Source organism: Hypanus sabinus, unplaced genomic scaffold (genome assembly GCF_030144855.1).
Source record: "Hypanus sabinus isolate sHypSab1 unplaced genomic scaffold, sHypSab1.hap1 scaffold_107, whole genome shotgun sequence".
Taxonomy (NCBI): Eukaryota; Metazoa; Chordata; class Chondrichthyes; order Myliobatiformes; family Dasyatidae; genus Hypanus; species Hypanus sabinus.
Genome location: NW_026779125.1, coordinates 306,991 through 329,068, shown reverse-complemented (window position 1 = coordinate 329,068; position 22,078 = coordinate 306,991). Strand labels below are relative to the sequence as shown.

The 22,078-nt window shown below is 46.4% G+C and overlaps 1 pseudogene; it reads right to left on the bottom strand.

Moving 5' to 3' along the window:
• Window positions 1–528: 528 nt before the first annotated feature.
• Window positions 529–21,496, bottom strand: LOC132386234 (zinc finger protein 585A-like; annotated as a pseudogene).
• Window positions 21,497–22,078: the final 582 nt, after the last annotated feature.

Below are 22,078 nucleotides of genomic sequence, written 5' to 3'. Positions count from 1 at the left end.
CCTTCGCTCTCCTTTAACCATACTTCCAAGGTAGTAAATCTTTCATCAAGTTTTTCATCCAAAAGATTCGAGATAGCCTGTAAAGTAAGTTGAAACTTTTTAGGCTGTTCAAAGACATCTTCTTTCTTCCCATTTCCATCACCGGTTTCCTTGCCTTCGGCTAATGCCTTTCTTCCTCTGTTAGCCATTTCAGTCAAATCAAATTCAAATTCAAACAGATAAAAGTGTTATAAACACTTTGATAAAGATGTCAAAGGGGTGGTAAGGAAATTTAAAATGAACAGTGCAAAGCCAGAATGCAACCTACTCCATGTAGCGCCTCCATGAGAGTCCTTCGCCTAATGTAGCCTAACGCGCACCTTCTCAAAAATGCAGCTCCACGTCGCGGTAACACAGATGGCAAGAACTGTGATTGGTCCACTTGGCAGCTGCCAGTTTCCTCCTGCGCATTTCCTCTTGCTTCGAAGTTGGACAGTGGACCACATCAAGGAGAGGTTAGGTGAGGTAGTCAGAAAATATGTACATGTGCACGACTCTTCATTGGCAGACAATAAAGACTTGAAAATGGCATCAAAATCGTGCAAAGAAATTTCCAACATTGCTTTGGACATCATGGACTGCAAAAGGTAATGGAAAAACTTCTCATTTTTCTGCGTTGCAGTAATTTCAAAAAAAGTAACACTTCTGCAACATTGATTAGCTCCAACTCCAACAAGACGTAGTCAGCAGTCGCCATTGTTCGCAACTCAACACAAGTCAATTCAACACAGTAGCACAGAACCCCAACACCAACTAGCATTTTGGCAGTGATGCAGACACACAAAATCACAAGTAGAAATGCTCACAACGGCATAGCGTCTATGCAGAGGTATAATTCAGGCTTCAGCAGGTGAACAGCTTCTCCCCAGTATGAACTGACCGGTGTGCTTGTAGGCTGGATGACTGAGTGAATCCCTTCCCACAGTCTGAACAGGTGAACGGCCTCTCCCCAGTGTGAACTCGCTGGTGTGCTTGTAGGTTACCTAACTGAGTGAATCCCTTCCCACACTCTGAGCAGGTGAATGGCCTCTCTCTGGTGTGAACTCGCTGATGTACTTTCAGAGTGGATGATTGAATGAATCCCTTCCCACACTCTGAGCAGGTGAATGGCCTCTCTCCAGTGTGAACTCGCTGGTGTCTCAGTAGGTGAGATGCCTGAGTGAATCCCTTTGAACATTCCGAGCAGATGAACGGCCTCTCGCCAGTGTGAACTTGCCGGTGTGTCTGTAGTTGACATGATCGACTGAATCCCTTCCCACATTCTGAGCAGGTGAATGGCCTCTCCCCGGTGTGAACTCGCTGGTGTCTCTGTAGTTGAGATGACCGAGTGAATCCCTTCCCACACTCTGAGCAGGTGAATGGCCTCTCTCTGGTGTGAACTCGCTGATGTACTTTCAGAGTGGATGATTGAATGAATCCCTTCCCACATTCTGAGCAGATGAACGGCCGCTCCCCAGTGTGAACTCGCTGATGTACCTACAGAGTGCATGATTGAATGAATCCCTTCCCACAGTCTGAGCAGATGAACGGCCGCTCCCCAGTGTGAACTCTCCGATGTACCTTCAGTTCAGATGAGCAAATGAATCCCTTCCCACAGTCTGAGCAGGTGAACGGCCTCTCTCCAGTGTGAACTCTCTGATGTAGCTTCAGTTTAGCTAAGCAAGTGAATCCCTTCCCACAGTCCGAACAGGTGAACGGCCGCTCGCCGGTGTGAAGCCGCTGGTGAACCAGTAGGCTGTACGACTGTGTGAATCCCTTCCCACAGTCTGAGCAGGTGAACGGTCTCTCCCCAGTGTGAACTCGCTGATGTGCCAGCAGCTGTGATGACAAAATGAATCCCTCCCCACAGTATGAACAGGTAAACGGCCTCTTCCCAGTGTGAACTGACATGTGTGATCGTAGGTGGGCAGACTGAGTGAATCCCTTCCCACAGTCTGAGCAGGTGAACGGCTTCTCTCCAGTGTGAACTCGCTGATGTATTTTGAGCTTAAATGACTGAGTGAATCCTTTCCCACAGTCTGAGCAGGTGAATGGCCTCTCACCAGAGTGAACTCGCTGATGTACCTTCAGTTCAGATGACTGAGTGAATCCCTTCCCACAGTCTGAGCAGGTGAACGGCCTCTCCCCAGTGTGAATTCGCTGATGTACCTTCAGATGGCATGACTGAGTGAACCCCTTCCCACAGTCCAAGCAGGTGAACGGCCACTCTCCAGTGTGAACTTGCTGGTGAGCCATTAGGCTGGATGACTGAGTGAATCTCTTCCCACAGACTGAGCAGGTAAATGGCCTCTCCCCAGTGTGAACTCTCTGATGTAGCTTCAGATGGCATGACCAAGTGAACCCCTTCCCACAGTCCAAGCAGGTGAACGGCCTCTCTCCAGTGTGAACTCGCTGGTGAGCCATTAGGTCAGATGACCGAGTGAATCCTTCCCCACAAATTCAGCAGATGACCAGCCTCTGCCCAGGGTGAACTGACTGATGTGTCTGCAGGTGGGAAGACTGACTGAATCCCTTCTCACACACAGAACAGGTGAATGGTCTCGTCCCTGTGTGAACTTGCTGCTGTACCTTCAGTTGAGTTGACCGACTGAATCCATTCCCACTGTCTGAGCAGATGTTTGAAATTACAGGCGTGCCAGTCGGTCAGATGATCGAGTGAATCCCTCTCCGCAGTCTGAGCAGGAAGGATGATCGAGTGAATCGCTTGCTCCTCTTCTTAAGTATCTGGACAGAGACAGCAAAACTGGTGTGTTGTGTTCGGGATTCCCGTAGACAAATTCCTTGTCATTTTTAACCTGTAAAAAGATTTACAAAATCCATCAATGTGTGTAGGACAACATTTCAGATGAGATCACTTGAGTTGTCAAGGTGTGATCTGACATCACACTGTTAAAGTGAGGTTCAACCCAAGTTGGTGAGAGAAATCATCTTGTAACTGGACACAGTGCTGGTATCTGGAATGACCATCAATTCCCTGATGCTGTTCCCGTTTCTATAAGAATCAGGCATTTCTGCCATCTCCAATTTGTACCTTGGCTGAGTTTGACTCTCTCCATTGGTATTATTCCTTGTTCCCACTGAGCTGCCTGGCCCCACAGTAACTGAAACAGTGAAGTCGGCAGTGTATTCCATGCACCCACCAGGCTCTGTGTAGAAAACTTACCCCAACATCCCGTCGGTATCTATTTCCAAGCACCTGAAAACTCTGCTCCCTCGTGTTAGACACTTCAGCCCTGGGAAAAATCCTCTGGCTATCCAGACGATCAATACCCCTCATCATCTTATACACCTAAAAAAGTTCTAAACACGAACACGGAAATTATACATTGCTTTGAGAATTTGTCAGACGTATACAATATGATGAGGGAGAAGATAGGGTAAATAAATGCAAGCAGCTTGTTCCACGGAGGTTCGGTGGGACTACAACTAGAGGTCATGGGTAAGTGGGGAAGGTGAATATTTAATGGTAACATGTGGAAAAGCTCTTTACTGAAATGGTTGTGAGAGTGTGGAATGAGATGCCAGCACAAGTGGTGAATATGATCTCAGTTTCACCGTTTAAAAGGAGTTTGGATGGGAGCCTGGATGGTAGGGGTATGGTTTTTTTTATAAAAAGGGCCCAAAGGATATTGGGAACCAAATTCACCACAACCACAAACTGTTCTTGCTGCCACCATCCAGGAAACGGTACCACAGCAACAGGCTCCGGGACATCATCTTCCACCAGGCCATCAGACTGATTAATTGCTTTCTTGACTGTCCTATATACAAACTAAACATTATAAATCAATTTCAATTACACATTGCACATTTAGACAGTAATGTAATGTAAATATTTCTACTCATCTATATGAAGGATGTACATAATAAAGTCAATTCAATTCACCATCTCCACTATCTGTTCTGTCATTCTGGCTCCCATTCCCCCTACAACTTACTTTAACCATATCAGCCCCAAACCCCACTAGCTCTAGTAAGCCTTACCACTAAGATATTAATTGCCTCTTGCTCTGTTCCCCTAACAAAGCCACTTATCAGCCCTTTGACTTTCCTCCCCCCAACAGTTTCTAAAGTGTTCCTCTTGTTATTGTGCAGGCATGGCACTGGAGTACTCTACGATGGCTATTTAATCTCATTCCCCTTCCCGATTCTCACCCAGTTTCCTGTGTCCTGCACCTTGGGTGGAACTCACCTCTCTTCATGTCATATCTTTCACCCCGTCCTACTGCTGGATGATCTGGAATTCACCCATTTCAAGATCCAACACCTTAAAGTGCAGGGTTACAAACTGCAGCTGAATACACATCTTGTAGGTGAGGGCATCAGGGACACTGGAAGTCTCCCCTCCTTCCCTCCAATATTCCCTCTAATTTGTAGTAACCAGTGTGCACATGAATCGTGTACTGTTCATTTTTTACCCAGTGACAAGATGTGCACAGTGAATTTTATACAGAGAGGTATTCATTTTCACAGTTGGTAAATCACAGTCGATAGGAACTTTGAACTCCTCTGGGTTCGATCCAGTTCATCTGCACTTTCACACAATCTATGTAGCAGGCCTGTAATGGGTAACAAAGGATTTTCTCACCAAAGCTTTTACATATTGTCCATATGTGGTTTGCTTGCTAAATTACACTTTAAAAAGTCAGATTTCCAAATATCACTCCACTTCTTCCCACTTGCAAATTCTCCAGCAACTTTAGCACCACCATATGCACACAGGTATCACCAGTTTCTGGACTCTACATAAATATTTCCCCTGAACCCTCCCCCAAATGACTGAAAGTGGTGAACTGAGGGATGGCAATGCCAATGGATATGAAGGGAAGGGCAGTAGTCTGTCTCATTGGAGTCTGGCATATTTGTGATGTGAAACCACTTGTTGCCCAGGGCAAAGGTGTTTGCGATCATAATGAACCTAGAGAGAATGGTTCTCACCAGTAGAAAAGTCCAGAGCAAGAGGAGGTAGAACAAGCAACACACACAAAATGCTGGAGGAACTCAGCAGGCCAGGCAGCATCTACGGAAAAGAGTACTAATGCTGAATTCCTCCAGCATTTTGTGTGTGTTGCTTTGAATTCCAGCATCTGCAGATTTTCTCTTGTTTGTGATTGGAGGTAGAACAAAGGTGATTTTCTCAACTGCTGATGTAAAAGATTTTGTTCCCTTTCTCCGAGTTCCTAATCCTTGCATTTAGATAGCTGGAGCTCAGCTCTGTCTGAGAGATCCATCGGTTCCCATTCCCTCATCAGCCAGAAGTTCCCTGGGGCCTGTGTATGGATCGTGGGGTTGAGAGAGAGGGGAGAGAGCAGGACTGTCCGGGACTGCGGGTCACGGTGTCCGAAATTCACAGAAATTATCCCGAAGTTGGTGTTTACGATAAAAACACGGAAAATCGCTGTTATCTATACCCGCCATTTTCAAGGCCTTCTGTGTACTGCACGCATGCGTGACACTCGGGGACGGCCTCAGCCTGACGCCTGCACATTTCATCGGCGTTTCAGCACCGGCGAAGTTTTTAACACAGGGCCTTATGGGTAATCACAGTGCTATTAAAGATTTCTGCAAGCACCGGTTCACTTTCCATAACTCAATTTTTTTCGTGTGTATAGAAAAATCTGCAGCTGTTTTAACGCAGAAAGCGGCTCCCATAAACAATATACTCAATATCAACGTGTATCTAATGCCAAAGTAAAATGCAGATATAAAACATAGGAGATTCTGCAGTTGCTGGGAATATAGAGACACACACACACAAAATGCTAGAGGAACTCTGTAGTTCAAGCAGCAACTAAGCAGCGGAGTCCACAGCCTAGGCATGCTGAAAGGGCTCGGTGTAAATGTTGCCTTTTTATGCCTCTCCACAATTGCTGCCTGACTGTTGATTTCCACCAGTATGTTGCAGAAATTAACCACCTTTTTTTTTTGATCAACCAGTTTCCAAATGCTTCTAATCTTTCTTTTGTAGCTACATCCAGCTGGTCTGTTTCCTCCTTCTCCTCGTAAACTCTAGACCCCAACTCTCTCAGGAACCCCAAAAGCCCTGACTCAGGCTGGCAACTCTTCGGTTTCTGACTCTGCTCCATCGAAGTTTCACTCGATAGTCTGCTGTCAGAACTTTAGAGGTGCATTGAATTGCGAGACCGGGGAGGGGGAGAGAGAGAGAGGGGAGGGGGGGAGAGAGGGGGGGGAGAGAGGGGGGGGAGAGAGGGGGGGGAGAGAGGGGGGGGAGAGAGGGGGGGGAGAGAGGGGGGGGAGAGAGGGGGGGGAGAGGGGGGGGGAGAGAGGGGGGGGAGAGAGGGGGGGGGAGAGAGGGGGGGGAGAGAGGGGGGGGAGAGAGGGGGGGGAGAGAGGGGGGGGAGAGAGGGGGGGGAGAGAGGGGGGGGAGAGAGGGGGGGGAGAGAGGGGGGGGAGAGAGGGGGGGGAGAGAGGGGGGGGAGAGAGGGGGGGGAGAGAGGGGGGGAGAGAGGGGGGGAGAGAGGGGGGGGAGAGAGGGGGGGGAGAGAGGGGGGGAGAGAGGGGGGGAGAGAGGGGGGGAGAGAGGGGGGGGAGAGAGGGGGGGAGAGAGGGGGGGGAGAGAGGGGGGGAGAGAGGGGGGGAGAGAGGGGGGGAGAGAGGGGGGGAGAGAGGGGGGGAGAGAGGGGGGGAGAGAGGGGGGGGAGAGAGGGGGGAGAGAGGGGAGGAGAGGGGGGAGAGGGGGGGAGAGGGGGGGAGGGGGGGAGGGGGGAGAGGGGGGAGAGGGGGGAGAGGGGGGAGAGGGGGGAGGGGGGGAGGGGGGGAGGGGGGGAGGGGGGAGAGGGGGGGAGGGGGGGAGAGGGGGGAGAGGGGGGAGAGGGAGGGGAGAGAGAGAGGGGGAGAGGGGGAGAGAGAGGGGGAGAGAGAGAGGGGGAGAGAGAGAGGGGGAGAGAGAGGGGGAGAGAGAGTGGGGGAGAGAGAGTGGGGGAGAGAGAGTGGGGGAGAGAGAGTGGGGGAGAGAGAGTGGGGGAGAGAGAGTGGGGGAGAGAGAGTGGGGGAGAGAGAGAGGGGGAGAGAGAGAGGGGGAGAGAGAGAGGGGGAGAGAGAGAGGGGGAGAGAGAGAGGGAGTCAAAACCACAGTGAGCTCATCGTCTTGTTCAGCCCGGAGAAAATCATGCAGGGAATTCATGCAGGTGTATAAGATGATGAAAGGCATTGGTCGTGTGGATAGTCAGAGGTTTTCTCCCAGGGCTGAAACCGCTAACACGAGGGGGAATAGGTTTAACCTGCTTGGAAGTACATACAGAGGAGATGTCAGAGCCAAGTTTTTTAAGCAAAGAATGCTGTGTGTGCGGAATGCACTGCCAGCGACGGTGGTAGAAGCGGATACAATAGGGTCTTTTAAGAGACCCTTAGATAGGCACATGGGGCTTAGGAAAATAGGTGGCTATGTGGTAGGGTAATTCTAGGCTGTTTCTAGAGTAAGATAAATGGTCGGAACAGCAATGTGGGACAAAGTATCTGTAACGTGTTATCGATTTCTATGTTTTGATGAAATTTATGGGAAACCTCCTATCCCACGGAGTGGTGATTAATTGCAACCTGTCATCTCAGGGAGAGTGAGAGGGGAACGGGAGGGGTAGATTTTGATATACTGATATGGAACAGAAACATGAGCAGGGACTAGATGGGCCGAGTGGCCTTTCTAGTGTACATAGTGATTGTGGTAGAGACAGTAAGTACCTGAGACACGGGATTTGATACCGAACTGATTTATCATTCACAGATCCACAATATTAAACACCAGTCTAGTTTAAGGCTAACATCAGCAGAACAGACTCCCCCAATGCTCAGTGACCAGGGGTCAGTCCTGGGTGTGATGAGCAGCCGCAAGAACTGCAGACTCTGACAGTAACAGTCCCTCATGGAACCTGCAGCTGCCTTCAGTCATCATGATGGTTAAACATTTAACACGGAGCTGATTTGAACTTCCTCCCTGATGTAGGAGCGCTCAGACCGAAGATGTAGGGGAGAAGGAAAAAAAAGAGATAATAAAGTTGTTCGCACAGATAGGGATAAACAGAGAGGAAGAGGTGGAGAGTTTCTTAAATGCATCTATTTTAATGCTAGGAGCATTGTAAGAAAGGTAGATGAGCTTAGAGCATGGATTGATAACTGGAAATATGATGTTGTATTTATTAGAGAAACATGATTGCAGGAGTGGTGTGATGGGCAACTAAATATTTCTGGATTTCATTGCTTCAGGTGTGATTGGATTGGAGGGGCAGGTGTTGCATTGCTTGTGTGAGAAAATATTATAGCAGTGCTTTGACAGGACAGATTAGAGGGCTCATCTAGGGAGCATTTTTCGGTGGAATTGAGGAATGGGAAAGGTGTAGTGGGGTTGTATCATAGACCACCTAATCGGGAGTGAGAATTGGAGGAGCAAATTTGTAAGGAGATAGCAGATACTTGCAGTAAGCACAAGGTTGTGATTGTGGGAGATTTTAATATTCCACACAGAGAAACATAAAAAATAGATGCAGGAGTAGGCCAAAGGGAATAATGTCACATTTATCCACGTTAAATTGCAACTGCCTTGAATTTGGCCACTCATCTAACCTATCCAAGTCACCCTGCATCCTCCTCACAGCTAACACTGCCGCCCAGCTTCGTGTCATCCGCAATCTTGGAGATCTTGCATTTAATTCCCTCATCTAAATCAGTAATATATATTGTAAACAACTGGGGTCCCAGCACTGAGCCTTGCAGTACCCCACTGCTGACTGCCTGCCAATCTGAAAAGGTCCTGTTTATTCCCACTCTTTTCTTCCTGTTTGCCAACCAATTCTCTATCCACATCAATACCACACCCCCAGTACCATGTGCTTAAGTTTGCACATTAATCTCCTGTGTGGGACCTTGTCAAAAGCCTTTTGAAAATCCCAATATACCACATCCACTGGTTCTCCCCTATCCACTCTACTAGTTACTAATTACTCTTCAAAAAATTCTATAAGATTCATCAGACATGATTTTCCTTTCACAAATCCATGCTGACTTTGTCGGATGATTTCACCTCTTTCCAAATGTGCTATTATCACATCTTTGATAACCGATTCTAGCACTTTCCCCACAACCGATGTCAGGCGAACCGGTCTATAATTCCCCCATTTCTCTCTCCCTGCTTTTTTGAAAAGTGGGGTTACATTAGCCACCCTCCAATCCTCAGGAACTAATTCAGAATCTAAGGAGTTTTGAAAAATTATCACTACTGCATTCATTATTTCTTGGGCTACTTCCTTAAGCACACTGGGATGCAGACCATCTTGCCCTGGGGATTTATCTGCCTTTAATCCCTTCAATTTACCTAACACAACTTCCCTACTAACATGTATTTCCCTCAGTTCCTCCATCTCGGTCCTGTACTAATTCCATTAGATTATTTATGTCCTCCTTAGTGAAGACAGAACCAAAGTAATTATTCACTTGGTCTGCCATGTGCTTGTTCCCCATGATCAATTCACCTTGTTTCTGACTGTAAGGGACCTACATTTGTCTTAACTAATCTTTTACTTTTCACATATCTATAAAAGATTTACAGTCAGTTTTTATGTTCTCTGCCAGCTTTCTTTTATAATCTTTTTTCCCTTTCCTAATTAGGCCCTTTGACCTCCTCTGCTGGACTCTGAATTTCTTCCAGTTCTCAGGAATGCCACTTTTTCTGGCTATTTTACTATCCCTAATTTCCCTTGTCAGCCACGGGTGTACTACCTTCCCTGGTTTGTTCTTTTGCCAAACTGGGATGAACACTTGTTGTAGTTCATCCATGCAATCTTTAAATGCTTGCCGTTGCATATCCACAATCAACCCTTTAAGTATCATTTGCCAGTCTATCTTTGCTAATTCACGTCTCATACCTTCAAAGTTACCCTTCTTTAAGTTCAGAACCTTTGTTTCTGAATTAACTATGTCACTCTCCATCTTAATGAAGAATTCCACCATACTATGGTCACTCTTACCAAGGGGCCTCGCATGACAAAATTGCTAACTAACCCTTCCTCATTGCTCAATACCCAATCTAGAATGGCCTGCTCTCTAGTTGTTTCCTCGACATGTTGGTTCAGAAAACCATTCCGCACACATTCCAAGAAATCCTCTTCCTTAACACCCTTACCAATTCAGTTCACCCAATCTATATGTAGATTAAAGCCACCATTACAACTGCTGTTCCTTTATTTTACGCATCTCTAATTTCCTGTTTGATGCCATCCGCAACCTCACTAGTACTGTTAGGTGGCCTGTAAACTACTCCCACCTGCGTTTTATGCCCTTTAGTGTTATGCAGCTCTACCCATATTGATTCCACATCCTCCAGGCTAATGTCCTTCCTTTCTATTGCGTTAATCTCCTCTCTAACCAGCAACGCTACCCCACCCCCTTTTCTTTCCTGTCTGTCGCTCCTGCATATTGAATATCCCTGGATGTTGAGCTCCCATCCTTGGTCACCCTGGAGCCATGTCTCTGTGATCCCAACTATATCATATACATTAATAACTATCTGCACATTCAATTCATCCACCTTGTTACAAATGCTCCTTTCAGTGACACACAAAGCCTTCAGGCTTGTTTTTACCACACTCTTAGCCCTTATACACTTATGTTGAAAAGTGGCCCTTTTGATTTTTGCCCTGGACTTGCCTGCCTGCCACTTTTACTTTTCACCTTACAACTTTTTGCTTCTAGTCTCATTTTGCACCCCTCTGTCTCTCTGCACTTGTTCCCACCCCCCCTGCCACATTAGTTTAAACCCTCCTGAACAGCATTAGCAAACGCTCCCCCTAGGACTTGGAGGAGGGACAGCCCTCAGTGATTCCTGTGTATGCTCCCTGGAAGCCTCAAGAAATGATAATGATCATGAATCAGGCCCCAGATAGAAAAGAAAAACCTGCACAGTTTGCTCAGTGTGTCCACAGTACTATGCATATGTTTAATGCGACTTGGCAAGATTTATTCAGTCTCTGCTGCATGACTCTCTCAGCTGATAAAGGGCAGAAATGGAAGGCAGAATTGCGATATCAATCCTATCATGTGTTACAGGCAGGAAACCATAATGAGAATGAACAGACAGACCAGATCATTCAAGCCTTGGAAAGGGCACTCCAGCAATCTGTAAACATCACTAAAGTACTTGAATGCAAACCTAACCCTGGGGAATCGGGACCAGACTATTGGGAGTGATTTGTGGCCTGCTACAGCACCTTCGCAGGAGACCAAGCCTTTAATGATGGGAATCTGTCCCCCCAGTTCAATGCCCTACTGCTCCAATGCTTACCAATGCTCCAATGAGTTAGTCAAAATCATTAAAACAAATAATATGGATTGGCTTGACAATGACCGAAATCAAACATGACGAGCTTTGACATATTACTGAGACCTGACTTTTGAACCTCGATCAACACCGAAGGGAAATAATATTAAAGGTGAATATTTTCAGCGGGAAGAAGGATGCGAATGGGATATATCTAGGGAACAGAAATGGGAACAAAATCCTACCCAGGTGGGGACAACAACCTGTTTAGAAATGGACAAGCAAGCATGCTTCCTACTGTGAGTACCACCCCTCAGGAAGAGCCCAGTGTAATATTGACAGGTGCTGGAATTTCAATTCCATTTATGACTGATGTGGGGGCAACCACAACCACTCTCAAACAGGAAACAGTATCGGAAAAGGGATTCCAGCAATCAGACGCTACAATCACTCTGTCAGGGTTCAAAGGTACGGAACATACGTACTCATGTGCCCAGAAACTGCAGGTGGAATTCCAGGGGAACCAGTGTGAGGTTTCAGTTACTGTCACCAGCAGACGGGGGTGTAATCTCGTAGGGAGAGACTTGCTCTGTCCATTGGAAGTTGAGATTCTATGCTCGGACAAGGATATCATGCTGGAACTGTGAACAATTAATAGCTTCCTCTGACCACCCAGTGGTGGGCACTTTATCTGGACTTCAGTACACTTGAACCCCTTCTGCCAGCAGCCAGCTCTCATGTGACTCTGTGCTATGACCCTACGTGGTGCTCACCTGAGGAAACCCCTCGAGGGACAGAAGTTCCCAGTCACGGTGATTGGAGAGGATAAAGGAAGAGACGGCATTGCATTTCTGGCAGAGGTTCCAGATTTCTTTTGGCGATAGACAGGATTGGTGGTTCCCCATACCACCGTTAGGGTTTGCCCTGGGTTCAAGGTAAAGAGCCGAGGGCTCCTTGCCTACACCCTGATGTAACAAGCCTCCAGCACCGAGGGAGACTGGCAAGACTTGATCGTGGTCCAACTCCAATACGGGAAGGAGTCTGAGGTGAAAACGGGACATCTGGTGAGACACTCTTTTAATAGTGACCAAACCCAAGACGTTGTACCCCATCTATGGGCACAGTCCATGAAGTCAGCCCTCCTGTCTGGATCACAGAGAAAGAAAGACAGACTCTCCCATCCATTCCGCAATATCCCCACTAGCCCGTCCAGATCACTGGGAAAGAAGGACAGACTCTCCCATCCATTCTGCAATACCGCCTCTAGGCTGAGGCAACATTTTATGAGGATGGAAACTCTTTTGTGGATCCAGCAGGAAAGTAATATTCTGACTATGCGATAGTGATGGACGGTGAAGTACGACTTCCTTTACAGGTGGATCTTTCTCGTGTCTACAAGTTGATTTTATTGAATTGCCGAGAGTACATTGCGATAGATACTGCTTAGTTATTATAGATCTGTTCAGTTGATGGATTGAAGCTTTAGCAACTACCATTAATACTGCTGTGACAGTTGTGAAGGTATTATTACGGGAAATAATTCCCAGGTATAAGCCGGAGATGCTGAGTTCAACAATGGCCCACACTTTATGGTGAAAGTAAATGAAGGAGTATGTAGCAAACTAGCTATCCAGCAACAATTCCACTGTGTACACCATCCACGGGCCGCTGGCAGAGTGGAAAGAGCCAATGACACTCTGAAGAGTAAACTGGCCAGACTAACAGCGGAGACTGGACTCACTTGGTTGAAGGTCCTACCATTAGCCCGATTCCACATGAGGGTTACCTCACAGGGGAAAACAGGGTTGTCACCAGCTGAAATCATTTCCGGACGACCCACGAGGACACCCTGGGAACAAAGTCTCAGGATTAAAGGCAAGGTGAATAAGAATAAGGAACCTTGGATTTTGATGGATATTGGAACTCTGATGAAGAAGAGAGAGATGTATGACATGTATAAGAAACAGGGAGCAAATAAGGTACTTGAGGAGTATAAAAAGTGCAAAAAAATACTTACGTAAGGAATCAGGACGGCTGAAAGAAGACATGAGGTGGCGTTGGCATTCAAGGTGAAGGATAGTAAGAGCTTCCACAGGTATATTAATAGCAAAAGGATAGTTAAGTGATAAAATTGGTCATCTTGAAGATCAGAGTGGTCGACTATGCATGGAACCAAAAGAAATTGGGGAGATGTTAAATGGTTTTTTTGTGTCTGAATTTACTAAGAAAACTGGCATGGAGTCAATGGAAATAAGGCAAACAAGTATTTACATCATGGAACCTATACAGATAGAAGAGGAGGAGGTGCTTGCTACCTTGAGGCGAGAAGATAAATATCCAGGAACTGACAGGGTATTCCCTCGGACCCTGAAGGAGACTAATGTTGAAATTGCTGGTACCCTGGTAGATATATTTAAATGTCATTATCTACGGGTTAGGTGCCAGAGATTTGGAGGATAGCTCATGCTGTTCTGTTGTTTAAAGCAGGCTCTAAAAGTAATCCAGGAAATCATAGGCTTGAAAGTTTGATGCAGGTCATGGGTAAATTATTAGAAGGAGTACTAAGAGACAGGATCGACAATTATTTAGATAGTCAGGGACTTATTAGGGAGAGTCAACACGGCTTTGTGCATGGTAAGTCACGTTTAACAAATATATTAGAGATTTTCAAGGTGGTTACAAGGAAAGTGGATGAAGGCAAGGCAGTGGATGTTGTCTACATGGACCTTTGACAAGGTCCCGCATGGGAGGTTAGTTAGGAAGATTCAGCCACGAGGTATACATGGTGAGGTAGTAAATTTGATTGGGAATTGAGAATGGGAGAAGCCAGAGAGTGGTAGTGGAGGATTGCTACTCTGACTGGAGGCCTGTGACTGGTGGTGTGCCACAGGGATCAGTGCTGGGTCCACTGTTATTTGTCATCTATATCAATGATCAGGATAATAATTTGGCAAATTGGATCAGCAAATTTGTTGATGATTCAAAGATTGGAGGTGTAGTGCACAGCAGGAAGGTTTTCAAAGCTTGCAGAGGGATCTGAACCAGCTGGAAAAATGGACGATGGAGTTAAATATAGACAAGTGTGAGGTATTGCACTTCGGAAGGTCAAACCAACGTAGAACATACAAGGAAAATGGTAGGGCACTAAGGAGTGCACTAGAACAGAGGGATCTAGGAATACTGATAGAAAATTCCCTAAAAGTGGCATCACATGTAGATAGTGTAGTAAAAGGAGCTTTTGGTATTGTGCTGTCTTTACGACAGTTATTTAGTTTATAATATTTTCGCTTAATAATTCATTCGATAGTATTTTCTAATTAGAATTAGAAGTGTTTAAAGTATATTCATTGCATGTAAAATATATCGGCATGCGATGATGTCACATCCGGTTTCGCCGCGTCTTGTGGGAAAGTACCGGTTTGAAATTAACGCGAGGTTGGGGGCTCACCACGAGGCTCACCTGAGCAGAAGTTGTTTTGCAGGCATGAGAAATCACAGTGAGAGCAACGCTGTAAGTTAATAGATAATCGATATATTGAACTAAGATGTTAATGCTGATCCTGTTAAAAGTAACGACGGTCAATAATGTTTATGCTTTCGTTAGTTAAAGAGTTGCGGATAGTTTGCATTGAAGTGTATTTAAAGTAGTCAATGGAGCAGGTAAACTCTGCCTGTATACTGAACCTTAGTGTAATGTAGTTATAGTCACCTTTGCAAGTATTTACAATTGAAATGTGATATTAAGGAAGAAACAAATACTGTATCAATCTTGTATTGTTTTATCAACAGTTTTCACCATATGTTAATGTGAAGAGTGAACAGTAAATGGTTAATCTTACTGCGATCTGGTTTCATTCACTGTGGTTTATCTCGACATTGAATTCGGCGTTATTAGTACACCCGAAGGAGAACGTGACAGTGAAAAAGCGGCATTATCAGGTGTTTCAAGTGCTGCAATGTCAGCTCGATCCAGCATCAAGTCGACACCGCCCCGCGACAAGGACGGTAGAACGACATCAAGTAAGCCCACCCAGGTGTTATCAGGTGTTTCAAGTGCTGCAATGTCAGCTCGATCCAGCATCAAGTCGACACCGCCCCGCGACAAGGACGGTAGACCGACATCAAGTAAGCCCACCCAGGTGTTATCAGGTGTTTCAAGTGCTGCAATGTCAGCTCGATCCAGCATCAAGTCGATGGCGCCCAGCGACAAGGGCAGTAGAGCGACATCAAGTAAGTCCACCCAGGCAAGAGCCAAGGCATTAGCTGCCAAGGTGCGACTGCGTTACGCCAGACAAGAAGCAGTTTTGAAAATGGAACAGGCCACCAGAGAAGCCGAAATCCAGAAAGAAAAGGCTGCCAGAGAAGCCGAAATCCAGAAGGAAAGGGCCGCCAGACAAAGTGAAGCGGCCACCAGTGAAGCCGAAACCCAGAAGGAATGGGCCACCCAAGAAGCTGAAACCCAGTTGGAAATGACAAAAATATCGACAGAGTTGCAAGTGCTGCAGCTAGAAAGAGAAGGAGAAGCTGCCAAGGCGGAAGCAGAGTACATAGAAGAAGCTGAAGGGACGCATGATCTGACCGAAGTAAGATCTACTTTAGAAAGGACCAGATTGGAACGCACAAGCGACTATGTCCGATCTCAAATAGACAGGCAGGCTCGTCCTTCCTCTCCATATGTATTCGATAACTTCCCAAGATACAAGGAAGACAACTTACCCTTGCGACTCTGCGATGAAGTCAAGAATGAAAGAGCTGACATCCAATACTTCTCGACACCAAACTTACAAGGTTTGATGCGAAGAGATGCAGAGGTCGAATCCAGGACGGCAAATTCCATAAGAAACGTACGCTCTCAGTCATATAGGCACCAACGTACTTCTCCAGCCCGCATGCCGCTTACAAGTGATCCCGTGATGCAGTATTTAGCACGACGGGATCTTGTCACTTCGGAACTGTACCAGTTTGACGATAAACCTGAAAATTACCGTGCATGGTACTCCACATTCACCAACGCGATCGACGGAGTCCAGCTCAGAGCAACCCAAGAGTTGGACCTTATGGCGAAATGGCTGGGAAAAGAATCACGCGAACAGGTGAGACGCATACGTTCAGTGTACATCAACAAACCCGAGCTAGCTTTAAGCAAAGCGTGGGAGAGACTTCGGGAGGGCTATGGGGCCCCCGAAAATATTGAAGCGGCGCTATATCGACGTCTGGAAAACTTTCCTAAGATGACAGCCAAAGATCACTTTAAAGTTAAGAGAATTCGGAGATTTACTCATGGAGATCCAAGGCACCAAAGAAGACGGCTACTCAGCTGGTCTAGTATACCTAGATACTCCATCCGGGATTAGACAAGTCGTGGACAAACTTCCATTTGGGCTGCAGGACAGGTGGCTGTCCGTTGCTTTAGAATACAAGGTAAACCACGATGATCGATTTCCTCCCTTTAAGCTCCTCACTAGGTTTGTGTGCTGGGAGGCAAGGAAGAGAAACAACCCTAGCCTCGCGGGTCCAGGAAGCAGTACGATTTACACCAAGCCAGGTAGATCCTCTTCGAATGTTTTCAACATTGATAAACCCGCCTTACTGCTCAAGACTGAAGCCCTTACAACTAACAACGACCCTAGCAAGGATTGTCCACCGCAAACCGACAACGCTCCTTCACCCACACAACAGGACAGCGGGGAGGGAGAGGCTCACTCCAGGACAACAATTGTCAGCTCGAACTGTACAGAAGTTTGCGGTCAAGCTCAGTCAAGCCGTTCTTGTTCCAAGATCTGCCTCACTAAGGTGTACCCTAAAGGAGCCAAAGACAAGGCCATCAAAGCCTATGCGATTCTGGATGATCAGAGCAATCGCTCACTAGTCAGTCCAGAGTTCTTTAAATTGTTCAACATTGAGAGTGAGCAGTTCCCATACTACCTCAAAACTTGCTCAGGCAACATGGAAACCCAAGGAAGGAAGGCAGAAGGCATCCAGATCGAGTTCCTGGATGGTAAAGTCGTCATCTGTCTCCCTCCGCTCTTACAGTGCAATGGAATCATGAATAACTGCACTGAGATCCCCACACAAAGTGCGGCGCTACACCAGCCACATCTCCACCACATCGCCAAACACATCCCAGAACTGGATCCAAAAGCGGAAATACTCCTGCTATTAGGAAGAGATGTAATCCGGGTGCACAAGGTTAGGCAGCAGGTCAATGGACCACACGACGCCCCCTTTGCGCAACGCTTGGATCTAGGCTGGGTGGTGATAGGAAGGGTGTGCCCTGAAGACGTACACAAACCGATGGTTAAAACACTCAAGACCAATGTGCTAGAGAGTGGCCGCCATTCAATCTTTCAACCCTGCCCGAGTGTCCCGTGCATTACGGAAGCACAACAAGACGTTAACAAGCGTAAAGTAACTGACGAGACGTTAGGTCAGTCAGTTTTCATTCAAACCGAGCACGGAAACAAACTTGCACAATCAGCTCAAGATGCCATTTCTTTAAAAACAAAGGACACCAAGGTCTTCAGAGATGAAGCAAATAATGGGGTTGCCCCATTGCCTTTCAGAGAACCACGCCAGCGCTCACCAGATAACAAAGAGCAGGCAGTCAAACGGTTCACGTCCTTACGGAAAACCCGGAAAAGGAAACCTGAGATGCAGCAACGCACCGGATTGACCCATGAGGTACTGTGCACCCTAATGGCAGAGGTCACAGCCATTATAAACTCACAACCACTCCTGCCTGTGTCCTCTGACCCAGAAAACCCCTACATACTTTCGCCATCAACGCTCCTTACGCAGAAGGCAGGAGCTCCCCCTCCACCAGGAGGCTTCTCAGACGAGGATTTCTACACAAAGCAATGGAGACAAGTCCAGGCTCTGGCAAATCAGTTCTGGTCTTGCTGGAGACAGGAATATCTACCCTTGTTGCAACACAGACAAAAGTGGACAGAACCCCGCAGGAATCTTCAAGTTGGAGACTTAGTCCTGCTCAGGGACAAGCAAATCACCCACAACAGCTGGCCAATGGCCAGAATCACTGCTACATTCCCTAGCAGGGATGGACATGTCAGGAAGATCGAATTGAAGACTACCGACCAAGGCGATGTGAAAATTTACCAAAGGCCAGTTACAGAAGTTATTCTACTACCTAATGACTGATTAAGAGACTAAGTTTTGTACTCTGTTCATTATGACCTTACGAAGGTCAAGCGGGGAGTGTGCTGTCTTTATGACAGTTATTTAGTTTATAATATTTTCGCTTAGTAATTCATTCGATAGTATTTTCTAGTTAGAATTAGAAGTGTTCAAAGTATATTCATTGCATGTAAAATATATCGGCATGCGATGACGTCACATCTGGTTTCGCCGCGTCTTGTGGGAAAGTACCGGTTTGAAATTAACGCGAGGGTGGGGGCTCACCACGAGGCACACCTGAGCAGAAGTTGTTTTGCAGGCATGAGAAATCACAGTGAGAGCAACGCTGTAAGTTAATAGATAATCGATATATTGAACTAAGATGTTAATGCTGATCCTGTTAAAAGTAACGACGGTCGATAATGTTTATGCTTTCGTTAGTTAAAGAGTTGCGGATAGTTTGCATTGAAGTGTTTTTAAAGTAGTCAATGGAGCAGGTAAACTCTGCCTGTATACTGCATCTTAGTGTAATGTAGTTATAGTCACCTTTGCAAGTATTTACAATTGAAATGTGAGATTAAGGAAGGAACAAATACTGTATCAATCTTGTATTGTTTTATCAACAGTTTTCACCATATGTTAATGTGAAGAGTGAACAGTAAATGGTTAATCTTACTGCGATCTGGTTTCATTCACTGTGGTTTATCTCGACGTTGAATTCGGCGTTCCGTTACACCCGAAGGAGAACGTGACAGGTATATTGGCCTTTATAAATCAAAGTACTGAGTATATGAGTTGGGATGTAATGGTGAGGTTGTATATTGCATTTGTGAGGGGGAATTTGTAGTATTGTGTGCAGTTTTGGTCACCGAATTACAGGAAGATTATTAATAAGGTCGAAAGAGTGCAGAGAAGGTTTACAAAGATGTTGCCGGGACTTGAGAAACTGAGCTACAGAGAAAGGTTGAATAGTTTAGGACTTTATTCCCTGGAGCGTAGGAGAATGAGGGGTGATTTGATAGAGGTGTATAAAATTATGATGGGTATAGATAGAGTGAATGCAAGCAGGCTTTTTCCACTGAGGCCAGGGGAGAAAAAAACCCAGAGGACATGGGTTAAGGGTGAAGGGCGAAAAGTTTAAAGGGAATATTGGAGGTGGGGGGGGGGGGGGTCTTCTTCACAACTGGGTCTGACAGAGGCATAACTGTTCCTCTGGGCACATTCTGTCTCACTCCCAACTATTTTGTACCTTCCTTTGCACAGGTATGTAATGTCTAAAGGACCAGTGTTTGAGTAAATGAGACTCACCAACTTTCTCCTGATTGAATCACTGGAATCTCCGAGTCAGACGGGTTCTCTCCAGTCGGTGCTCTCAATCCTCGGGCTGTTTCACTTGTTGCTGTTCCCTCGTCTTCAGTCGTGGTTTTTCTTCCAATAAATCTCTCACTGCAGGTCTAACTTTAACATGAAAGATAATGAAGCACATTAACAATACAAAGGAGGACCAAACATTTCTGCTTAATGTTAGTAGAAACAAAACTCACTGGAATTTAAACGTTGAAGGCAAATATAATGATCTCAGTGAACAATCTTTTATTGTCCCTCACATGAAATAGACAATATGGGATAAGAAGGAGCCATCATTCAGTCATGGTAAGACATACGACACAGGAACAGAATCCGGTGATTCGATCCATCTGGTCTGCCCACCATTCAACCATGGCTGATGTTTATTCCAAAACCAAATTCCTGTCTTGCTCCTGTAACCCTGAATCTACTTAGCAATCGTGAGTATATTAATCTCTGTCATAAATATACCCAAATGGCAGCCTCACTCAGACTCTGTGGCATCAAATTCCACAGATCAGACATCTTTTTGGCAAAAAAAAATTCTCAACTGAATTTTCACAGGAAGCACCTTTATTCTGAGACAGTGCTGTCAGATCACAGACTCTCTATCCAATGGAAACATCCTCTCCATGTCCAGTGTATCCAGGCTTTTCAGCATTCGGTAGGTTTACTTAACCATACATCCCTCCACCACCCACACCGTCCCTCTGAACTCCATCGAGCACAGGTCCAGAACCATCAAATGCTCCTCATACATAAAGCCGATCATTCCTGAGATTATTCATGTGAACCTCATTAGCAACAACTGTACCGGACACATTTCCAGGAATAACAGACAAAATGGTTCCAGGATAATTTACAAGGACAAGTTGTGCTTCCTTTACTGTTATACTATCACTCCATTTCCAGACTAAAACAGCACCATTTCAGGAAGTTTGTATTACAGATCCTGTCTTGTCTATACTGGACCGACCGCCGTCGCTGGACTATAAACTTGCAGGAGTAATGTGTGGCTCAGCTCTACTGCGTGGAGCTGAGGCTGAAACCATTCTCCCCCGAGACTTCCCAGTCCCTCGGAAAAGCAGGCACTGAAATCAAAGATCCCCACAACCTGGGACGTTCTCCTTTCTCACCCACCCCAGTCCGGGAGAAGACACAACAGCCATAAAGCTCCAATTCAAACGCGAGGAGCCTCAGGAAGCGAGACGAGTTCGGGGAAGTTAATGGGACGCAGTGGCCAAAATCACACCACGTGATCTGGCGTCACAAAGCGGAGGGCGGGGCGAATCTGCGGCACACAGCCTCACGTGACCTGTCGGCGGGACTTCCATTTCAATTCTGCAGAAACAGACAGCCTGGGCTCCTGGTTTGTATCGTTCAAAGCAGATTAAGTGAAGTCGACACATTTCTGACGAGCCCAGATAGCTGGAAAACAAATGAGTTCCTGGCCCTCAGTTCGGGGCTCACGGCCAACATCGGATCTCCCCGCTCGGGACCGGTCTCAATACTCACCGATGGGAAAGTGATATCTTCGGCCCGCAGACAGTGATCCCGACGGAAGAGACGAAAGTCTTTCCCGAACACACAGCCGACCCACTTCAGCTCTGAGCGGAGAGGAAAACACCGTCCACCCGGAGACTGTGAACATGCGCGAAGGGATTGTTACATCATCGGGAGGCGGGGACGCGCAGGTGCTGCCAATCTACGGTTAAATGGGAGGGGCAAACGGGATCACGTGTCAGGATTGGTGACACCTCCCCCCCTCCCCCCAGGCAGAGACTCCAACTGCACATTAGTCTGTGGAAAGAAGCAAACCTGCCGCTCACATCTCATCTCACCTTAAATGTATTAGACATTTTAACACCCAGGAAAAATATATCGTCTATCCACTCTATCTATTCCTCTCGTAATCTTATAAACGTCAATCCAGTCTCACCCCAGCCTGCGCCGCTCTGGAGAAAACAACACAAGTTTGTCCAGCCTCTCGTTATAGCTCATGCCCGCTAATCCAGGCAGTGTCCTGGTAAACCTCTTCTGCGCCCTGTCCAAAACCCCGACATCCTTCCGAGAATGGGGGCGACCAGAACTGTATGAAACACTCCAGATGTGGTCTAACTAGTTTTATAAAACTGTGTTACGAGCTGCAACGTTTTAGAAACGAACCAGCAGCAACAGAGTTCACAGCGGAGTCTGGTTTTGATGTTAAAACCATTCTCTTTATTAGTGTATAGTAACTTAATGAAATAAAGGAAAGTTGACAGTGTTAAGTGTATATATGTGTAAATGTAA